General features: G+C 45.4%; 2 protein-coding genes across 2 annotated transcripts in view; both read left to right on the top strand.

The window, feature by feature from the left end:
• LOC119394153 (myosin light chain 1) overlaps positions 1 to 21,593 on the top strand; it is a 520,807-nt gene that overhangs the window by 349,197 nt on the left and 150,017 nt on the right. The gene's annotated exons all lie outside the window — the stretch shown is intronic.
• The window catches only part of LOC119394151 (microtubule-associated protein tau), a 101,792-nt gene continuing 89,964 nt past the window's right edge, over positions 9,766 to 21,593 (top strand). Inside the window, exon 1 of the mRNA XM_037661413.2 lies at positions 9,766 to 9,998. The gene's annotated coding sequence lies outside the window, so the exon portion shown is untranslated. The remainder of the gene's footprint in view (positions 9,999 to 21,593) is intronic.

Here is a 21,593-nt window from a genome sequence, read left to right as displayed (position 1 = left end):
GCGGTACGGCCCTTCATACCCAAGCCCCTGCAATGCAGAAGATGTCAGAAGATCGGACACGTCAGCGCAGTTTGTCGACATTCAGCAGTATGCCCACGGTGTTCCGAGTCACACGACTCTGACACTTTCCGTGCAACAGAGCTCAAGTGCCCCAATTGCCAGGGTCCTCACGCTGCGTCCTCGAAAGAGTGCCCGCTGCTAAAGAAGGAGCAGCAGATATTGAGGAAGATGGTCCGTGACGGCTCATCACACAGAGATGCTGCCACCGCCATAAGGCGTCGACGTCCACGTAAACGAAGGTCATCATCGGGCGTAAGGGAGAGATCACGTCCTGCAGCGACTCCTTCCACCCCTCCGCGTCCTCCTCCTCCAACCAACCCAAATATTGACAAGACCAACCGTACGAAAAGCGGTTATGCCGCCGCGGCTTCGTCAGGTGAGGAATGGCCAGCACTACCGCAGACATGTCAAGCATCGGAGCAACAGCAGGGCATTCGCCCACTGAACTCTAATGTCGCGGCTGGTGACGAGATGCGAGAGAGAGACTCCCAGGTGATCACCATGCTAAGGTCTCTCACGAATGTCATGCGCCTACTACTGACGAACATGGATACTCCGGCTGCTCGCAGCGCTCTACAAGTACTGGATGCTCTGACCCCAGTGCTTGAGACCATCGTTTGAAGCCATGGCACACTCATCAGTGTGTTTCCGTAGTGAAGTCAAGAAAGCGTCTCTTTTTCAATGGAATGCCCGTGGCCTCAAACCCAGAATCTCTGACTTTAGGCCCTTCGTCTTCGAGAATCAGTTCCCGATTCTCGTAATTTGTGAACCGAACTTTCAGACCGTTCTCCGCATATCTGGTTATGAGGCATTCTTGTCACCGACCAGCGGTGAACGAAGCAAGGTTGTTGTGTATATTAGATGTGAACTTACGTACGTGGAGCACCCAGTGCCACCTGACAATAGCAACCAGTACGTTTGCTTAATAGTGAAACGAAGGAGGTTACATTCACTCTTGTTGCAGTATATATTTCTCCTTCAAGTCGCTTTGATTTCAAACGCCTAGATAACGTGTTAACGTCAACGCCTGGTCCCTGGATTCTCACTGGAGATTTTAATGCCCATCATCCACTATGGGGCAGCGTGAAGATGGATTCTAGGGGAAGAAGATTGGCATTATTTGCGACACAGCACAATCTATGCTGCCTCAACGATGGTAGTCCGACATATCTGCGGGGAACTGCATACAGCAGCTGCTTGGACTTGACCATGGTCTCTTGGCATTTGGAAAGACACGTAAAATGGTTCGCGGATATCGAAACTCATGGAAGTGACCGCCTTCCTACTTATCTGAAGATAAAGGGACTATCCAAGGGCACCTCTACCGCTCTCCGACGAACTACTGACTGGTCGGCGTTCCGGCTGCACATGGAGGAAACCTGTGAAGGTACGCTTCCATCAGGTTTTGACAATGAAATTCGCAATGCCATACAAGAGGCTACGCGCACCTTTCAGCCTTTTCCGAATTACAATGAATTTGAAGCCGAATTACAGCGCCTACGGGCGATTCGCAGACGCGCGGAAAGAAGGTACAGACGAACCAAATCAATACACGACCTCAGAGAGGCAAGACGGCTGCAAAAGAAGATTCAGCGCCGTATCGACGCACTTCAATCTAAAAGATGGAAGCCATTCTGCGAGTCCTTGGATCCACGTCAGCGTTTGTCTAAAATATGGAGGACCGTTCGCGGACTTCGTGATCTACCGCATCAGCGTTTCCCTTTCAAGTCTCTCGCTCTGAAGCAGGGTCGAAAGGAGATTGAGGTGGCTGAACAATTCTGCGCGAAACTAACTGGCACTCAGGATACATGTGCACCTATACAATGCGTCACTCCTGCGTCTCGGGACTCCTGCATGGACCTCATGTACTCAATGGAGGAGCTTGAAGCGGCACTGGCAAGCTGCAGGCGCTCATCATCTCCGGGGCCTGACGGCGTGACATATTCAGCGCTCGGAAACCTTGGAGAGAAGGCGCGACACGTGCTGCTAAGTATGTACAACCAGTCCTGGAGGAAGGGTTTGGTTCCGCCAGAATGGAAGTGCAGCCGCTTGGTTCCGCTTCTTAAACCTGGCAAATCGCCGCTAGATCTGTCATCATACCGACCCATTGCTCTAGCCAGCTGCATTGGGAAGGTTATGGAAAGGATGGTGCTGACACGCTTGGAGTGGTATCTGGAATGGTACAGCGTTTACCCAGACTCTATGGCAGGCTTCCGACGTGGGCGCTCCTCTATTGACAACGTGATTGACTTAGTCACGTTTGTCCAACATCAGAAACACCTGAAACGCCTCACAGCAGCATTGTTCCTCGATATAAAAGGCGCCTACGACAATGTAACGCATGGCGCAATAATAGACGCGTTGACTGAAGTCGGAATTGGCGGCCGAACATTCGAGTGGATACGCAGCTATTTGACTGGTAGAAGTTTTTTCATGGTCACTGAGGAAGGCGCCACATCTTACCATCAGACAGGACGTGGAGTGCCACAAGGTGGTGTTTTAAGCCCGACACTATTCAACCTTGTGCTCGTCGGCCTCACGAAATGTTTGCCCAATACAGTCCATGTATCTATATATGCAGACGACATCTGCATCTGGGCATCTGCAGTGACACGTCTACAACTACGAGCCCGGATACAAAAGGCAGCTACACTGACCGCGTTGTACTTGAAAAATCAAAATCTAGAACTGTCACCAGAGAAGTGCTGCTTTGTCGCATTTACACGCAAGGCAATGCGGCAGTACACAATAACGATCAATGGGCAAGCAGTTGTCCACGACCGGAAGCACCGCTTTTTAGGCGTAATCATCGACCGCGATTTATCATGGACGCCACACGTTTTGTACTTGAAGAGACGGCTGGCTACCATAGCGCACCTTCTCAAGTTTCTGGGTGGAAAGTCGTGGGGCACATCAGTAAGGTCTATGCTGCAGCTCTATAATGCCTTATTTCTCGGTTTTGCAAGATACAGTCTTCCTGTGATGGGAAATACCTGCAAAACAAATTTGAACGCACTCCAGGGCCTGCAAGCTCAAGCTCTAAGGACATGCCTCGGTCTTCCGAAATGTGCGTCTACAGCGGCAACAATCGTCATTGCAGGAGACCATCCTGTGTCAACATACGTAACCACTGATACCCTCAGGGTACATGTTCGACACCTTGCCCGGGTACCTTCGCACCATCTCGCATCTTTACCTGCACAAAGGCCGCATACAACATTCAGCCGCACTATTGCTGCCCATAGTACTTCTTTGCCATCGAACTATACGCCTGCAGCAAGGCCATCCTCGCCTATATGGTGCCTACATCGACCCGAAGTGCGCCTTACCATACCAGGAATTACGATGAAAAGAAGAATGTCATCGGTTGCCCTTAAACAGACTGCACTACTGTATTTACATGAGGTGTACATTGCTCACACCCATATTTACACTGATGGTTCAGTTATGACTACAAGCTCAACCGCCGCCGTAATAATTCCAGCAAGAGCTATCACAATACAGCTCAAAATGTTTCACGCAACCTCAACTACAGCTGCTGAACTAGTAGCGCTCCGTGCTGCTCTTCAATTTGTCATGGAGCAGACACCTAATTCGTGGTCTATCTTCTGCGATAGCAAAGCAGCCATCCAAAGTCTACTCTCCGCTTTACGTCATGGCGCACATGAGCAGCTCGTCGCGGAAATCAGGCAAATCCACCATGAAGCAATAGAAAAAGGGCACCGAGTAGTATTCCAGTGGCTGCCTAGTCACTGCGGCATTCAGGGAAATGACCAAGCGGATGCAGCTGCCCGATCCGCTCATGACGGTGTCAGCAGTGTCACCATTCCCCTGTCAAGATCGGACGCCGCAAGAGAACTTCGTATGCTAGCTCGTCGCATAACGTTGGACTTGTGGAAGTCATCATCTACATTTACAAGTGCACGGCTGCATGCCTTGGACCCTGATCTTGAATTACGCATCCCGTCCACCTTATCACGACGTGACTCTACCCTGCTGGTCCGTCTATGGCTTGGAGTGGCCTTCTCAAATGCCTATTCGTTTATTATTGGAATGGCTGAGAGCCCGTCGTGTGAAGTCTGCGGGTGCAGCGAAACAGTCGCGCACCTTCTCTGTGAGTGCACCCGCTTCAGTTCCGAAAGAACGGCCCTCTCAGCCGCATTAGGCCAGCTGGACAACCGCCCTCTCACGGAGAACAAAATCCTAGGACCCTGGCCTACCCGGTCTTCAGCGCAAGCCGCTCTGAGGGCGTTGTTGAGGTTTCTCCACGCAACCGGACTCAATGTCAAACTGTGACTGCTGGAAGAAAATGGTGCTGTGTAGTACTTGGACTGTGGTTATGACTTCGTTTTATTTTGTTTCGTTTTGTTGTTGTTGTATTTTGTCGCGTGCTGTCGTCACAAACTCTTCTTCTTCTCTTTCATTCTTTTACATCCCCTTACCCCTTCCCACGTGCATGGTAGCAAACCGGAGACTGCTTCTGGTTAACCTCCCTGTCTTTCCTTTCTCCCTCTTCTCTCTCTCAAAAGTGCGATGAAAACTTTCAAACGAAAATTACGTTAACATAAACTCAAAGAAGGTCGCTTTCTGGTCTAAATACATGCAGGTAAGTAGTGCGCGAGTAACTTCATACTAACTTGCATAGTTTATCGGCTGCGCCGGCAGCATAAGTTCGCAGGTTGTCCCGACGAAAGATCGGCGTAATCTGCTGGAAGGCGAATAAAGTAATATTCGCGTCTACCCACCATAGTTTTGACGTCATTCTCGTAATCGGATAAGCAATGCAACGGACTCGGGGGACCAGCGCTCGCAACGGCTTCGTGACGGAGACCGTGTTTGACGCAGCCCTGCAGCTCATGTCGAATTAATAAGCATGGCAGCTTTGTCTAGTCGATAGTCCGTTATACATGGTAATCATTAGCGCTTGTTTGTGTGCTGTCACTACTATAACCCTTTCACATGGGACGAGACGTCAACTTATATACATAACCATGTATCTGTCTTCTTGCGATTGCTTATTGGGCAGACTCTTACATACATACATACATACATACATACATACATACATACATACATACATACATACATACATACATACATACATACATACATACATACATACATACATACATACATACATACATACATACATGCATACATACATACATACATACATACATACATGCATACATACATACATGCATACACACACATACATACATACATACATACATACATACATACATACATACATACATACATACATACATACATACATACATACATACATACATACATACATACATACATACATCCATACATCCATACATACATACATACATACATACATACATACATACATACATACATACATACATACATACATACATACATACATACATACATACATACATACATACATACATACATACATGCGCAGCTACATGCGTTTCATGTGCTTTGCAGAGCGAAGGTCTCAATCTGCAACTTTTTATTATCCCCATCTTGCTTCAACCGACTTCACTTTATGCTGAAAGTTTTTCTGTCTTAAGCAATCACCTATAGTCGTATACAACTTTAGAAGGCAGGAGAGGCCCCGCCCAGATGACCGAAGCACGGCAGCCGATCGCCTCCGCGACTAAAAAAATAGTCCCTCTTATGCACTCGGCACTGCTTTCCGAAGGCGGGGCCACCGACCGTCCGGCTTATGACGCCAGTCTGGCATGCGCGCCCATTCGTGCAGGCTTGTGTGCATACGCCTTTGAGGAGGAAATACCGCGGTCTTCTAAAGTTGTATTCGACTATAACTATTTTATGTCACGACTGCGCTTACCTCTTTTTCTTGGGCATGCATTACTTGTTCATAAAACAACATCTGTTTTTCTATTAAATAACCTGTCCCATTCAACTTTGTCCTCTCATTCACAATCAGTTGCAGTCGTTTTCTCTGAAATACTTATTGATTTCTTCACACGCCTTCACAATAAAGCTAACCGGATAATTGGGTCGGTTTCGTCGCTGGTTCTACGATATCTTTCTTGACAGTTTCTGAGGTAACCTACAAGTTGCTGATATAACACAGTTAGAATGCATTAATTTCTATTTTTTTCAATGCAATAACGACGTTCATCTGCTGCTTTTCAGTTTACAATGCCTGTTGCGCGGCCGTTACATGAATTTTATTCACCTGCAGGTTTTTTTTATATATTGATCGTCGTCATTTACTGCTTACGTGGCTGGCTTAAACTGCAACACAAGTTCCAGAGCACGACAGCTAATCACGAATTCTTCGTTCTTTGCCAGGCTACTGAACCTTATTGCAGTCTCCTGGCAGTTAAGCCTTACAAATGCACCTGAAACCCTGATCGTTCAATTAATTAATCGCTTATGGAAAGCCGTCAGCCATGTTTCCAACAAAAACAACCCCACCTGCAGATTGCAGGTTCCTGATGTACGTTCACTTATTACTCTGTGGAAAAAAAAGAAAGGGGGGGGGGGCTACATTCGAAACTCATTAAGTTCTCATCTAATCAACGCTGTAGTTTGTCAATGATTAATTACCCACCCAAGTTTCTCTTCAATTGGAACGTATTTCTTGAAAAAATAGCGGATTAAATGCATTTTATTACCCGACAAATGTGTCGCGTTTCGCAATAATGCGGATTTTTCCCTTAATTTATGTGTATGAGTTCGGCTTGCTAACAAATTGAAAGCAAGTTCATTATGCCTACTAATGAACTGCCTCTTGTTTTTGTAGGAATAAATAAATATTCCGCAAGACCGCACTGCAGTCTTTATTCCCTTTCTATTTTTTTCGGGAAGGGAGGGGGGGGGGTAGGTGATAACAAATCGCAAAGCGTAAGTTGCGGCATTATCTCGCGTGCTGTGCAACCTTATTTTCACTTATTTGTTTCTTTTTGCCGATGATATGCATGCAAATTTATCGATGCTTGTCTGTCATCGCGTGCCGCTAGTTTCAGTTTCAACAAAGGTAGTCTCCGCCTGTAAAGCCTGCTTTTCTGTAGAGTTACCATGCAGGCGGCAAAGCAATCCTTAGAGGCGGTATCACCAATATTTATTCCGTACATTTTCTCGTGTCATCCAATCAATTATCGGTCATCTTATGCGCCGGATGTGCATAAGAAGCGGGAAATCATGCTTACACGTTTATCTTCGCTTTCTATTGAGGGACTGCTCATCAGTAACGGCTTTCTTTACTTCTATACGTGGTACTTAAAATTGCACCTCGATGTACTTTTAGTGACAAATCATAAGGTAGCGAGAAAGGAATTTTCCAAACATTTGTTTTTAAAAGGCAGTCTCTTTTCTCCTATGTTTTGTTTATCTCCGCCCAACGCATGTGTTGCTTTATCTCATAGTCTTGTCTTTATGTTGTTTGAACGCATCGCTGTCAAGTGTTATCGACACAAATGCATGAAATTGCAAGAAGAGGCTGACAAATATAGGTACCAAGGCTATGATTTGACCTGTCATAATGAGCACTTCGACCATAGTATCTTTACTGCTAAAATACTTAGCAAAACAGCAATGTATCTTCAACAATTTCTGGAGTTTTACGTGCCAGAACCCGGATATGATTATGAGACATGTCGTAGTGGAGGGCTCCGGAAATTTCGACCATCTAGTGTTCTTTAACGTGCACTAACATCACACAGTACACGGGCCTCTTGTGTAATGTATTTTCGAGAAACGTAGTGTGAAGTGTATTTTAGCGATCTGCTCCGCTTACGTCTTAGTCGACTTTATGTTGGAAGACCCGTGGCTCCTTCCTTAAGTTTTCATAACTAAGATGCAGATAAAAGGGTTGAGTTGTGTGCATAAAAATTAACAAGGCGAATGAGAACTGACAGTTGAAGCCACGCTGCGTAAACAGGTGCTGTCGCATAAGCGTGAATGAATGAAGAAAAATAATGAGAAATCAAGCAGGTGAATATTATGAAGCTGTATGATGTAATAAGATACATGATTATGAGAAAAATTCGAACTCTGCGCCAGTCAGTACGGGCAGGTTTAACAATATCACGCGTTTCGTTACGAGCACATTCAGCATAATTTCCTGTGCCGCATGGCTGCCGCGTTGCGAGAAAATGAAGGCAAGTTCAACTCAACACTGCGTAAAACGTATTGCGGGTACACGCGGAGCTATTCTGCATATTCCCTCGGGCTTGCATTAATAAGGCACCCACTTCGCCATTTTCCCAAGTTTTATCGCGTCGAAAAGTTTGACAGGAACTTCCAGTTTTGCGAGAAAACTATTTTTCAAAACGCATTACATGACATACTCTCATTTACAGCGTTTTTCAGCATCGCCGCCTTCTCCGCTCTTAGTTGTTACCGTGACTCTACTTTCTTGTTCTTTTTTTTTTCAACTAAAAATTGATATTGCATAAAAAATCGTGGCGTGACGTATGCGGAACAAAGTACGTTTCCGCGGCTACAGTGCATGGCTGAAGGAACACGAGCAGTGGCAGCCTGACACATCTCATTCTCGTCATCATCACACATTTCTGGTACTGTCACTGCAGCTCCGGTTACGTTAATGCCACCGGTTCTCCAGACGTCATCGATTTTTGCAGACGTCATCATTCGAATGGCCCAGGAAGTCATAGACGGAATTTGCGCTGCCCACTAAATTAAATTTAGCGGCTTTAACCGCCCAAATTACGATACGATTATTAGGCATAACGTAATAAGGGACTCCGGAATAATTTTGGCTACTTGAGCTTATTTAACGCGCGTCTTAATTTAAGCACGTGGCTGTTCTTTCATTTCACCATCATCGAGGTATGGCCGCCATGGCAAGTAATCGAACCCGTGTCCTCGATCTTCGTAGCACAACACCTCAGCAGCTAAACTTTCACGGCGGATTCCGCTCTGTGAAAGTTTAGCGGCTAAGAGTATTGCTGGTAAAGGAACCTCCACATGGCAAAATTTCTGGCAACATTGAAAAGCTAGACTACTATTTTGTGAGAATCTGTGTATGTAAAGAACACTCTAAGCTTTCTACGGACTCTTATTTCTACACAATTCATCCATCAGTAATTAAGCAAGGCCGGTTAAGCTACGGCGGCTTGAAAGATACATATACTGTCAACAATGTATAAGCCTACTTTCGCTTCGTAGCGTGTGTATGCTGTCAAGTCATGCTGCAGAATGTGTTACTTTTGGTGCCACTGCCATTTCATCCATTCATTTGAAGATCATTAACCTGCTTTATGCAGCTGTTGATCACTTTCTTGTGTATTTAACTTTGCAAAGCAGAGATGCAGAAACAGCGTCTTTTCCTCTCTTCAACCTCTCCTCCTACCTAACTTCGCAAACTTCGCCACAAAGTTTATCCCACTGAGATCGCTGACGCTCGCGCATCATTAGACGGCGAACTCCAATCCGTTATGCACTTCCCGTTGTACTGTTACGCAAAACACTGTTATGCAAAACTTCCCGTTGTACTGTTGAAACGATTTTTGAAAGCCCCCACGCGCACGCGACACTCGAAGCACGCACGAGCGCGTCGCGTGGCAGAAGGCTTTTGCGTCCCAGCAGACGAAACCTAGGAGAAGCGGCTGGAGCCCGAGCCCCGGCCGGTGGCACGGGGTGGCACCGCGAGCTCGATTAGTTCTGCCGGTTCCCGCGCTCGCGAATGGGGCGCCCGCGGCGCCCTTGTGATTGGCCGCCAACGGCAAAGGGCCACTGCGGCATTCCAAAGCGGCACTGCAGGAGGGGTTAGGCCACGCCGCGCTGCTTGCCGTGCTTTATTTTTTTCGTTTTTTGGTTGTCGCGCGAAAGCAAGAGGAAGACGAAGAAGCGCAAGGCGCGACCGGCCTCCCCCTCCTCAAAAAACGCCGGCAGCGTCAAAACTGCGTGCTCAGGACACCGGCGAGAACACCGGCGAACTCCCAGCTCGATCTCAGCGGTCGGTGAGTCGGAGAACCCCCCCGCCGACAACGCCCGGCTTGCTTGGAGCGAGGGTCCACCGGCTTGCCAACCCTCCCCTTCCCTACCCAACTCACTTTTTTCCCGTCTCCCCCGCCTTCTTCGCACGCCGGCCGATACCGGGCGCGGCTGACAACGAAGACGCACACTGACCGCCGCTTGGGCAGAGACGCTCGGTTTCATTCACTTTCGGAAGTGTGTTGTACGGAGCAGCTTCTGTAGATGCCACGCTGCGTTGCCACACCGGTGCTCGCGTGCCGGTCCCGGGCGAGCAGCTGTCGCTGCGTTTTGGCGCCCGTCCAAGCGCCTTTCCGGGATTTCGGGTGGCCGATCAGCGAGGGCTAATTGGGCGGCTCGTAACACCGCCGAAAATTGTGGTCTTCAGTCGTGATCGCATTGTGAGGCTTTGGTCAGTCGTCGAGCGGCTGTGCCATCGGCTGGGCCGCTGTTTTTGCCGGTCGCGGCAACAGACAGGTAAGGTAAACTGGTCACGGTTTTCCAAACGCCTTCGCTCGATGTTATCGTTAGGTCGCTCATTCTAGTAGCTCTCCTTAAGGCATATGCGGGCTTGAGTGCTGCTTTTATAGATTATCTGGCTTGTCAGCGACAGCTCTTGAGCAGTGCGCAAGTTGGTGTTGGCATTTACGGCATCCTTCCTTTCTCGTCCTAATATTGCCACGCACTTTTCATTTCTTCACCTTTGTATACGCAGAATGATTGTTGGAGCGGCAAGGACGTTGAAGGACCAAATGTCATCGCGTGTAGTTCAAAATCGGCTAATTAAATTAGCAACTTTTAGTTCAACAAAACTCATGCTGGCTCCGTAGCGTACTGTACAACTGCGCCGTATACAATCCCATAACGTTCGTAACGTTTTACTTTGAACTAAAATGCAGGGTAGACATGTCCGTCATAGTCTACGTTTTTTTCTGTTTCAAAATATGCACATCACAGCAACAGCTTTGTTATGCGAGACGGGAAGCTGATACTTGTTCTAGCAATATAAACCTCATGTCAAAATTTGTGGCGTAGAATGTCTACAATTCTACAATCACAAAAACCATTTCCTAGTCTGTACGCGTGGGACACATTTTGATTGAATGCACTTCTATTAACAACTCTATGACTGGGTGTAAAACAGAGTGTATACGCACAGAAGTACCATCGACGGTAAATGACAACAGCAAAAAAAAAAAAAAAACACCATGGCTATATGCTTTCTACACAGGGTAGTGCTGAGTGCAACTTGAGCTATCGGTTTGGCATTTGCAACGTACTCCATTGAGGGTGCATGCGACTTCAACTTTACCCAGCGGTGCTTAACTGCGTTTTCACGCACCGTCGCTCCAAATTAGTGTCTGCTAAGGCTGCTAAGTGTTAATGTTTCCTGAAGAACCTGCAGAAACAAACATCCACTGCAGTCATCTCGAATGTTATCGCTCTTGCGTCGCTCACGCTTCGGCGCCAATAACGTCTAGCTTCATCTCAATTGCCTCTCTAGTACTGAAGTCTAGTAATTGCAAAACATATTATGTAAAGTGTGCTAGAGGCAACAAAACTATCTAAATTGTTGTCATCGGGATGTTAGAAACCGTCCACGTGCAGAGTTCGAAAGTACGAATAAAACTCCTATTGTTCTTCACATCCCTGAAAATCAGTTCCATCTTTTTATGTTGTTTTAAAGCTTGATGTCCAGTGAGTTACAATGAAAGTGCCAAATAACGAGGCACTCAGCGATAGACAATGCGGTCTCATGCCTCCATTGCAAGTTGTTCTATGTAGACGGTGGCGTTGTGTTATTTTCCGGTGCTCTTCAAACCGTGACCCTGTAACAGCACGAAGGCCGCTCTCAAGTAGCGGTGCCAAGCGGCGGTCGGTGAAGCGTCTCGTTTCGCTTTTGCTCTTCAATCTTGATCAGACGCATTACGCTAATTGACGGCGGGCTATGACTTATTTCATCGACTCTGTGTTTTTTGCGCAGAAGCAAAAGGCCCGTTTAACGCAGCTACCACTTCATGTCGTTCTATTTTCTTTGTTCCGCCAAAGCGATACCTCTACGCTTTTTATTATGCATGCAAAGTGTGCGTGTGTGTACGTGACGTGACCCTGTGAACAATGTTTCACGGAAATGAAAGAAAGTGGCACAGACTTCGGTTCTTCGCTAGCCATGTACAGGAAGAAAAAAAGATACGTATGGATGCGATTAATTTGTATTCAGACACTAACAGAGTATGCTACCCAAAAAGAAGCAAAGCCACAATTTTTCTACCACGATGTCGCTGTCTATCTCACTCTGGTGACTACTACTCGAGATATTTAGTATAAACCTTGTCAACTTATGCGACAACGTAGGCCATGCTGCTACTGTCGGATATGCTGCACTTAACATTGGCTGAATTTTGGCTATGTCATTAAAAAAAAGAATTTTTGCGTAAAAATGATTTTCTCCATCGAATAAACTGAACTTATTGCTTGACGAAGCATCAGCGCCGCGTTTTATTCGAATTCTTCAGTTGTACACCGCATTTGGTCAGGTTCGATCTATATTTCCGGTGCTTGCTTTTTGCTCTAAAGTATTGTTATATGATAAAATGCGGGAACCAACGCGCACTTAGCATTCTTCTGAGTTACTTCTGAAAGTGTACGTGTTTCAGCGGGGTTCGTATTTATACAATAGCAAAGCTATAAAACGAATGGTTCAGACCTGGCGTCTCATCTCGCTTCCCGACGATTCGTAGAAGCGTGCACATGGCCAACCTGCTTAATGTTACAGTACTAATGAAAATGTTGACTATTTCTTGTGTACGTGTTTTACACGATGCGGTGTAGCTTATTCGATACTGCTCTTTCATTGAAGCGCTACGCTGATGGTAAGGTAACGCGCACGATTCACAGGCTCGTTCAGCTTCGGCAAACATTTTGGCGGTAATACACGCTTCGGTGCTATAGTTCAGTGGTGTTCCTAGTATTAAGGCTAACGATTCTTGCTTCTTAGTTTTTTTTTTTCTGTACTCCAGACTCTAAGAACATCACAAAGCAATTGTCGTGATAATTTGTACTTTGTTCAACCTGTATTAATTCTCGTCGGCGATATGAAATTGAACCATAGCCAAACTTGAAGGTCAATTCAACCGATATTAAGAAAGAAAAAAAAAGCCCGCGACCTTCAAGAATAAACGCACTCGTCATTAGACAACGCCATATCGTACATCTATAAGCATCATAATTTTTCCGGGTAGCCTTGCAGCTTTTTCGAGTATCTTTCTGTTTTTTTTTTGCGAATATATGAAACACTAAGTATCCGGTGGCTTATTTTGCTTTGAGAACGTGCACGAAAGTGTGTCTGTGCATGGACAGAATTAGGCGTGACGAGCGCGTATCGATCGTCCCTTCGTTTGTAGCGCAGTCCTTTGGCGCTGCCCGTTTCGAGCGGCTGCTCAGTGTTTGCGGCGCCAACTCTGGAGTCGCGGCGACGACATGTAAAAGTCGCTTCGACCGCGACCGTGCATTTAGGTAGGACGACGTCGACAGGCCACATCGCTTCGACTGCTGCGCTCTCTGACGCGGATCTAAATCGGGGTCAGGTCGATTGTATGACGTCGACGGTGAAGTAACGACTGCCAGCGCACCGCCCTTCTCCCTTCTAGCATGCACGCAATGTCGTGAAGCACGTGCCACGCAAAAGGACAAGGACCCCTTTAAAAAACTTGAAGGTTGATCATTCTCTAGGTACGAGCTTCAGGTGCGGACAAAATGCACCTACGATGTAGCCTGATCTCTCGATCTTGCGAAGGTCTGAAGTTTGAACTAACTGGATGACATCCTGACCTATCAGCCTTAATTCCACTTAGTTCCTATTCAACTACAATTAGTGCGCCAGAAACAACATTTGCATCATGTTCTAATTAATAATAATAATAATAATAATAATAATAATAATAATAATAATAATAATAATAATAATAATAATAATAATAATAATAATAATAATAATAATAATAATAATAATCGTAATAATAATAATATACATTTTTACTTTTACGTCATGGTACTTTTTGATGGATCACTTTATTATTATTATATTGCCTGCCTTCATATCAGCGAGATCGCAATCTAATGTGAGATTGGGCTATCCATATTTCTGTTCCACGCCACTCATGTAACTGACATATTCTTTCCTTACTCTGATATCCTTCTCTGAGCTTATACCTTGATGGTCAGTATGCTTAATATTACAACTGCTATGCAGCAATTAGCTCCCGTTGCAGTACATTTCGTAATCTGCGCGCATATTGATCCTTTATGAGAAGCCCGAAAGTAGTGCTGTATAGTGGATGCATCTTCAACACACTTTTTTTTCGAAAGGCCACGCAACGCACTTCCTCCGCTAATTTTGCTCAAACGACAATGCGTACACAAAAAATAGGAAGAATAAAAAAAGCGGAGTTCCTTTCTGCAGTTCGTGTGAGGCGCAGTGAATAGTTTTCTGCAGAAACATCCTCGACCGGCTTTGAGTAATAGGGTCGAACGTCCCAATGCGGCTGGCAATGCCAAGCCCGTAGCCAGGGGGGGGGGGGGGGGAGCTGCCCTAGCCCCCCCCCCTCTTTTGAAATTCTGATGGAGGGGGGTGTTTTACCGAAAATAAAGAATGAAAGTGTTTTTTTTTTAAATAGTGAAGGCCTTCCGCATGTGGGCCCCCCATGAAATAAATGCCTGGTTATGGTCCTGGTCACTGCTATGAGAAACATCACAAAGTTCTACCGCCTGTAATAACTTACCATACACCCAAAGTCTAGTATACAAGAGTACTTGCATAGCAACCTCGTTTGTAGACAGGTGTTGAACCCGTGACCTAGGGCTCAGCAGAAGAACGCCACACCCACTGCGACACTACAGCGCGCACTGGAGCCGCAGTAATACAAATATTAGATACCGATTGATCTCCTTTTAACGTTTCGTCAGTTATCTGAGTGTCGCCACGCCTTTGCTATGAGCAGAATCGACCGCACGACAGCTGTTGGAGATGAGAAATGAATGAAATAGGCTGAAATGGATTCTTGCAGTATACCAACCCTGTTACTCGTACACCTCCCGACACTGGTCCACAGTAAATTAAAAACGACGAAACCATTAGTATCAGCACCCGTGGCAGTGTTTATTCACGCTTTTCCGGGTACGCGTTTATGCAGGAGTTAAAGCGCACATGCAACGTTATCGTGTCGCCTCTGCATATGGGTCGCATTCGCGAAGGCATAATTATTTCGCGCCGAAATGGCGGACACGCGTACATGGAACTCCTGCGGGACCGATGAGACCATTGAACACGTCCTGTACGTTTGCGCTCGTTATTACAGCCAGTGATACTCCTTCCGTATGGTACTAAACTGCCCGTACTCGACAATGTTTTCAGAAGGCCCAGGTTCTTTTACCGCGGTCATGTGCTTTGATGGCGCAGGAGGCATCGAAGGCGTTGCTAGATCTAGTATTAACCCTAGAATACCCAGCAGCATTTCTACCTGAAGAAACATTATAACGAAATTGTTTTGGTGGTATGAAGAGTACATTTAAAAAAACGGTAAATATTATTTGAGCTAGAACGTAACTATTACTAAAAGGAATCTATTACTAAAATACGTTGTTGAAGTATATATCACTAAATCTTTACTGCCGTATTTCAAAATTGCAACAGTAGGCTTTACACGAAGTAGTTTTTCACGCCTTAATAAGAAATTATGCCACATCATTCTTAATGCAGAAAATCTGCTGCTGTGGGCAATAGTGCTATCTATCTATCTATCTATCTATCTATCTATCTATCTATCTATCTATCTATCTATCTATCTATCTATCTATCTATCTATCTATCTATCTATCTATCTATCTATCTATCTATCTATCTATCTATCTATCTATCTATCTATCTATCTATCTATCTATCTATCTATCTATCTATCTATCTATCTATCTATCTATCTATCTATCTATCTATCTATCTATCTATCTATCTATCTATCTATCTATCTATCTATCTATCTATCTATCTATCTATCTATCTATCTATCTATCTATCTATCTATCTATCTATCTATCTATATTACCATAGTTACCATATATTCTTTTGCCCCCCTGCAGGGTTGCGAACCGGACATGAGTCTGCTTAACGTGCCTGTTCCCCCTTGCATCTGTCTATCTCTCTCTAAAAGCAATAAATACTGCCATGCGACACGCGTGCAAATGACACGCGCGCAGTGAATGCTAGCAAGCTTCAGAGATGAGAGTTGTCATGTAACAAACAGGCATAATGCCGTAAGGGCGCCGTCGTTGTTTCCACGTGTGATTATGTGGACTCAGTTGGAAGCAAGGACATGCGCGTGTACCCGCACACACAAGCCACCATCGGACAAGCAAATGCCGTGGTGCCACCGCATGTACGCACCTCAAGATTTTCGCAAGTTATTTTCTGCACGTGCCGCTCGCAAATGGAATTACTTTGCCAGCCATATCTCTCGAACACAGACAGTGACTTCTTAAAACCTGCTTCGTTTTTACTTGTCTTCCTTCCTCTGTCATTCTTCCTTACATTTCTGTCTCCCCTTTCCCTTTCCCTAGTGCAGGGTAACAAACCGGATATTTATTTTCCGGGTAACCTCCCTGCCTTTCCGAATTACGTTTCTCTGTCTTTCTGTCTGCTTTCGAAGACACCAAAGATTACAATGTCTCCAATCCAGTTTACCTATCGTAAATAAATAAATAAATAAATAAATAAATAAATAAATAAATAAATAAATAAATAAGGCTGTTCTGACTTAGCTACAACGTTTTCTGTTTGTTTGTTTTTTCAAGGCATTGTTTGTGTTTCACACTACAAATGAACATAAGTTGCGTCAGTAAAATGTGCACATATAATTGAATCCAAGAGCATGTACGTAGTTGCTTGAAGTATTCAGCCGCGAACGCCAATGGAAACATGGCATCTTTCGTGCCACAATACTTACTGCTGTTTGGCCTCTAACATCGCAAGAAGTATGCCTATCAAGAAAAAGATCGCCTCAGGAATCTGCCGCTTCACCAAGATAAATTTTTGCATTGTATCGACCAGAAGTGAGAGAAAAAGTTTCCCCGAACACTTCTTCGATACAACTGAAGACACTGTATTATCGCCTTCGATTGAACGTGGCATACGCGAACAGCTATTTGTACCGCACAGGGCATTTCGCTAATCCCTGCTGTGATAACTGTGGCAGCATAGATACAGTGTAGTGCAAGTAGCCTAGATGCCACGCGTACCGCGACGAGAGACAATTGTTTCAGCCACAAGTGGACATTACTTGCCACAATCCGGTAAATTTACGCATCAAATTTTGTCCAATGCCCCGCTCTTCAAAACAGCGATGGATTTCAGTCTCTATTCAATGACCTGTCAGAAATTGGCCTAATCGGAAAGCTTTAATTAATGATTGACTATTTCATATAGAAAGGCCTAACATGCCTGCCATCCTAGTTGTAATTATTAGTATCAAGTTCACTTGCGCATTTCACATTTGTTTATATTTCTTCCTTTTTTTATTATTTGCTTCCCCCTCTTCTGGAAGCCTTTAATCCCATTCCCCATCCCTATACACAGTAGCATGTCAACGGTTAAATACATGCCTGTATAAGTCGTATCTTTTTCCGATAATGAACATCTCTCTCTCTCTCTCTCTCTCTTTCTCTCTGTTTGGCATAAATTGTATTTATCAGATATATACCAACACTTAACTCGTCTAGCGGAGCAGCTAATATGGCTAGATGTATGAAACGATAAAGCATCTAAATCACTTATCAAACGACATTTGCCAAGTTTCCACTCGTTTACTGCTTGCGCGAATGTCAGAGATGAGTATTCTATTTCAGTGCGCGACATTTATTTAGGGCTGCTGTATACACTGATCTCCAAGCCCTGGAAAAGGCGCGCGTCCGCATTCCACCATGGTTCGTCGTAGTTAGCTCCTCGCCAAAGCCCACCCCGCGCGGCCATAAAACCCTCGTGCTTCCTGCTCCAGTTTTTGCGAGTTCAAGTTAGTGACGTCAGCGGGCCACGTCGACAGGCGTGCGAGACACGAAACGCGAGCACAACTTGGCAGCTCGCCTGCTTTTCGCGTGTGGGACGAAAACGGAGTCCTGGACTTTGTCGTCTTCCACTCCAGTCTGCATGCTCTCTTCCCAGCGCCATGTATCTGTCTTTAACACGTCGGGTCGAAGGTGTTACTTTTGATAGAGTATATGTGAACAAAAAGTGCATCACAAATAGTAAGTGACGATTGATGATCGTGGTAAGCACAGCAACACTATCGTTTACAGCTGCGTAGCCCCCCAGACTGCGTCGCTAATAATTTTTGATATTGAGAGTTTCGGCAGATTTTGTCACTGCTATTTGCGTAACACTTAACTGTCTATCGAACACACAGACACATACAAATATACAATCAGTGCCAAGCGCTTTCTGTCAGTCAATGTGCTTCAATAGATGTGCAACGCAGCGGGCAGCACAATACGCTAAATAGCAATGTACACAGACATGTTCCCGAACAGAAAACAAGCCGCTAAAAATGCGACGGAGTATACAAATCAATTGTCAACAAAACTGTAGGGAAGTGTTGAGAGACTGGCAGACTGAATACATATGCGATAAACATATACAAGTCTGTGCATGCTTACTGAAAAATGCGTATGAAACCTCACTGGGTTCTCTATGCATGCGCTTCAGTCGACTCGAAGGCGAAAGCCATCTTTTTCTTCTGTTTCTTCTAAGTCGATGTGTTAAAACTTCCCGCGCCACCCTCCGAAAGCTTTCAGCACCTAAAGTGGTTTTACACTGCCTTCAGGATCGGAGGTATTGGACTCCTTCTGCGCTGCTTCCGTGATAGCCCCACCCTTGGTCAAGTGATGACGTCATCATGTGACGTCACAAATTCTGGCGACCTGTGACGTCATATGGTGTCACCACGTGATGATGATCTTTTGCATCTCTCGTGTTGCCGCCGCCGACGTGAGACGACGACGCGGGACGCCGGTCAATTTTCGTGTTTGATGAGGCATCTAAGGGTTTCGCCTTAATAAATAAGCAATTGAAGAACAGAACCTAGCTATAAATGTAGGAAATTAAGAAAACAATTAAGACGGGCGTATGGACCAACCGTTAGAACATATTCAGCGAGCGGATAACTTCACTAATTCAGTCTAAAATAAGTAACGGCAGCAATGATCGACAATACGCTTGAGCCGGAGTTGGGGAGCTTGAGTCGGGGAGCGCGTCGCTGACCGACTACGGAAGGCGGAAAACAGAAAAGGTGAAGGCAGGGAGGTTAACCCGAAACTCTTCCGGTTGGCTACCCTACACTGGGGAATCGGGGAAGGGGGATATAAAGACGAGAAATAGACAGGAGGGAAGAGAAAATAAAAAAGAGAGAGAGAAGAGATGCAGTGAATTCACTGCAGCGTGCGGGATTGCACCACAAGTCAGAGGCTTTCGCACAAGCCCGTCGTTCTCAAAAAGCACAAGAGTGCTTTCACTGCCTTGTGGGCCGCCGAGAGATGTGGACGGTGCTGTAGTATCATCTGCACGGAAATTGGCCGATCATCTAGTCGCCGCAGTGCGTTGTAAAGTACTTGTCTCTCCGAGGCAAAACGAGGGCAGTGACACAGCAAGTGTTCGATGTTTTCTTCGGTGCCGCAAACATCGCATGCCGCACTGTCAGTCATTCCGATTAACGTTGTATATGCCTTCGTAAAAGCAACTCCCAACCAAAGGCGATACAGAAGCGAAGCTTCGCGTCGATGAAGGCCGGATGGAGGGCGGAGTTGCAGTGAAGGGTTCAGTTGATGTAGTCTGGTATGTCTTATGCTTGGTGCGTTCCACTCCGTAAGTGGGAGACTGCGGGCCAGTTGTCGAATTTGCTTCTCAGCGTCTGTCCTTGAAAGTGGAATTGGAACGATGTTTGCTTCCTGGTGTGATGCGCGAGCAGCGTGATCTGCGGAATCATTTCCACTGATACCACAATGGCCAGGTAACCACTGAAAGTCAAGATCGCGGCCTTCTTGAATTACGTGGTGGTGAAGTTTCACGGTTTCATACGTCAACTGTTCGTGACATCCGCGTTGGATAACTGACCGCAGGCACTGTAACGCCGGTTTTGACTCAGAAAACACAGCCCATTTACTTGGTTTCTGCGCAGCGCACTAGAGTTTATTGATCCTGAAAGCTGACCGACTACATGGCGCGAATATCTACAGCGCAGCGTTGGCAGTGTCCACGTGATGTGCGTCGTGCTTCCTATAGAACAGTTGCGTTATTAAATTTTGCAAGAAGTTTAACAAAAAGCACGAAGGTTTACAGCATCATATTTTTCTAACATATTTCGTAGCCAATAGTGTATTTCTAAAAATTATTTTATAATTCGCAAATAAAAAACAACACGGAGTGTACCTTCCCGCTTTGATGTTAGCAACTAAGCAGTGAAATTTTTTTTTTCAATTTAATAGGCCAGCTGTTCAAAAATATAGCTCAAGAAAAACAAACAGGTAACTGAAAAACAACGGGAAAAACGCTAAATTAAATAGCCGGTGTACCAAGAGAAAATAAAAAATAAAAGTGTCCGTTCAGCCTGGGAAAGAAAATATACACCATTAGGAAAACTAATTTAAGGGGACAGGAAGAGGATAAAAAAAAACACGTAAAAATAATGGTAAGACAACAACGTCTAATGGCAGCTATCAGCCCATGTGTGCGCGCTCGCTCCACGGGACGTGTTCTATTACACATAGCCGCGAGCGTTCCATCTTCTGAGAATTCATATTACACTCCTCGACCAGGACAAGTAGGTAATATTGCAAAAAGAAAAAAAGAAAGAAATAAAATAAACGCGTGCACACGCTGACTGCTTTGTGAAAGCATTCTTGCGTTTTTTTGTAGACGCACGGCACAAACGAGCTGCCCCGCAGCGACGACGAGAAAAACGTAATATTCCTGCGTCGCCTTCACGCGGTTTGAGAAAACTTAGGCCGGGAGTGTTTGAGGCAAAGTGTAGAACGAGTAGGTTCGCAAAACAAGCGGCTGCAATATGAACGTTACAGATTGCATCCTAAGCGCGTTTGGAAAAAGCGCTCTATCCTTTCCCTCGGCGCAAATTACATCCTTCGTGGTTTCATTTTTTTAACTGCCAAGGAAAACGCATTAGACTGAAGGCACGCGATACAATCTTCGTTGCATTTTGTGCGCGCGAAAGAAATCAGCGTTAGACAATCCTTCAGAGACTTTCTATTGCTTGCGTTATAACGCGCAGCTCGAATAAGATGGAACGCCAGCAAGGGGTAGTAGCCTAGGTAGCGACTTTTTATTTTTTTCCAGTGTGCTTTCGAGACAAGCCTACTGCTTAGGGAGGTACCTATGTAGGGTGACAGCATGTTTAATTAACACCGCAAAATGCCATCGTATCGGATACTTCGACGTGAAGATTTTTAAGTGGTGTTTTCGTGCTTTTTTTTTTTTGGTTTAGGTGCTTACCATTAGCGTGTGTTAGTATGCCATGTTCGTCTTTGCT

The sequence above is a fragment of the Rhipicephalus sanguineus genome, chromosome 5 (genome assembly GCF_013339695.2).
Source record: "Rhipicephalus sanguineus isolate Rsan-2018 chromosome 5, BIME_Rsan_1.4, whole genome shotgun sequence".
NCBI lineage: Eukaryota > Metazoa > Arthropoda > Arachnida > Ixodida > Ixodidae > Rhipicephalus > Rhipicephalus sanguineus.
This window is presented reverse-complemented; position numbering and strand designations above follow the sequence as displayed.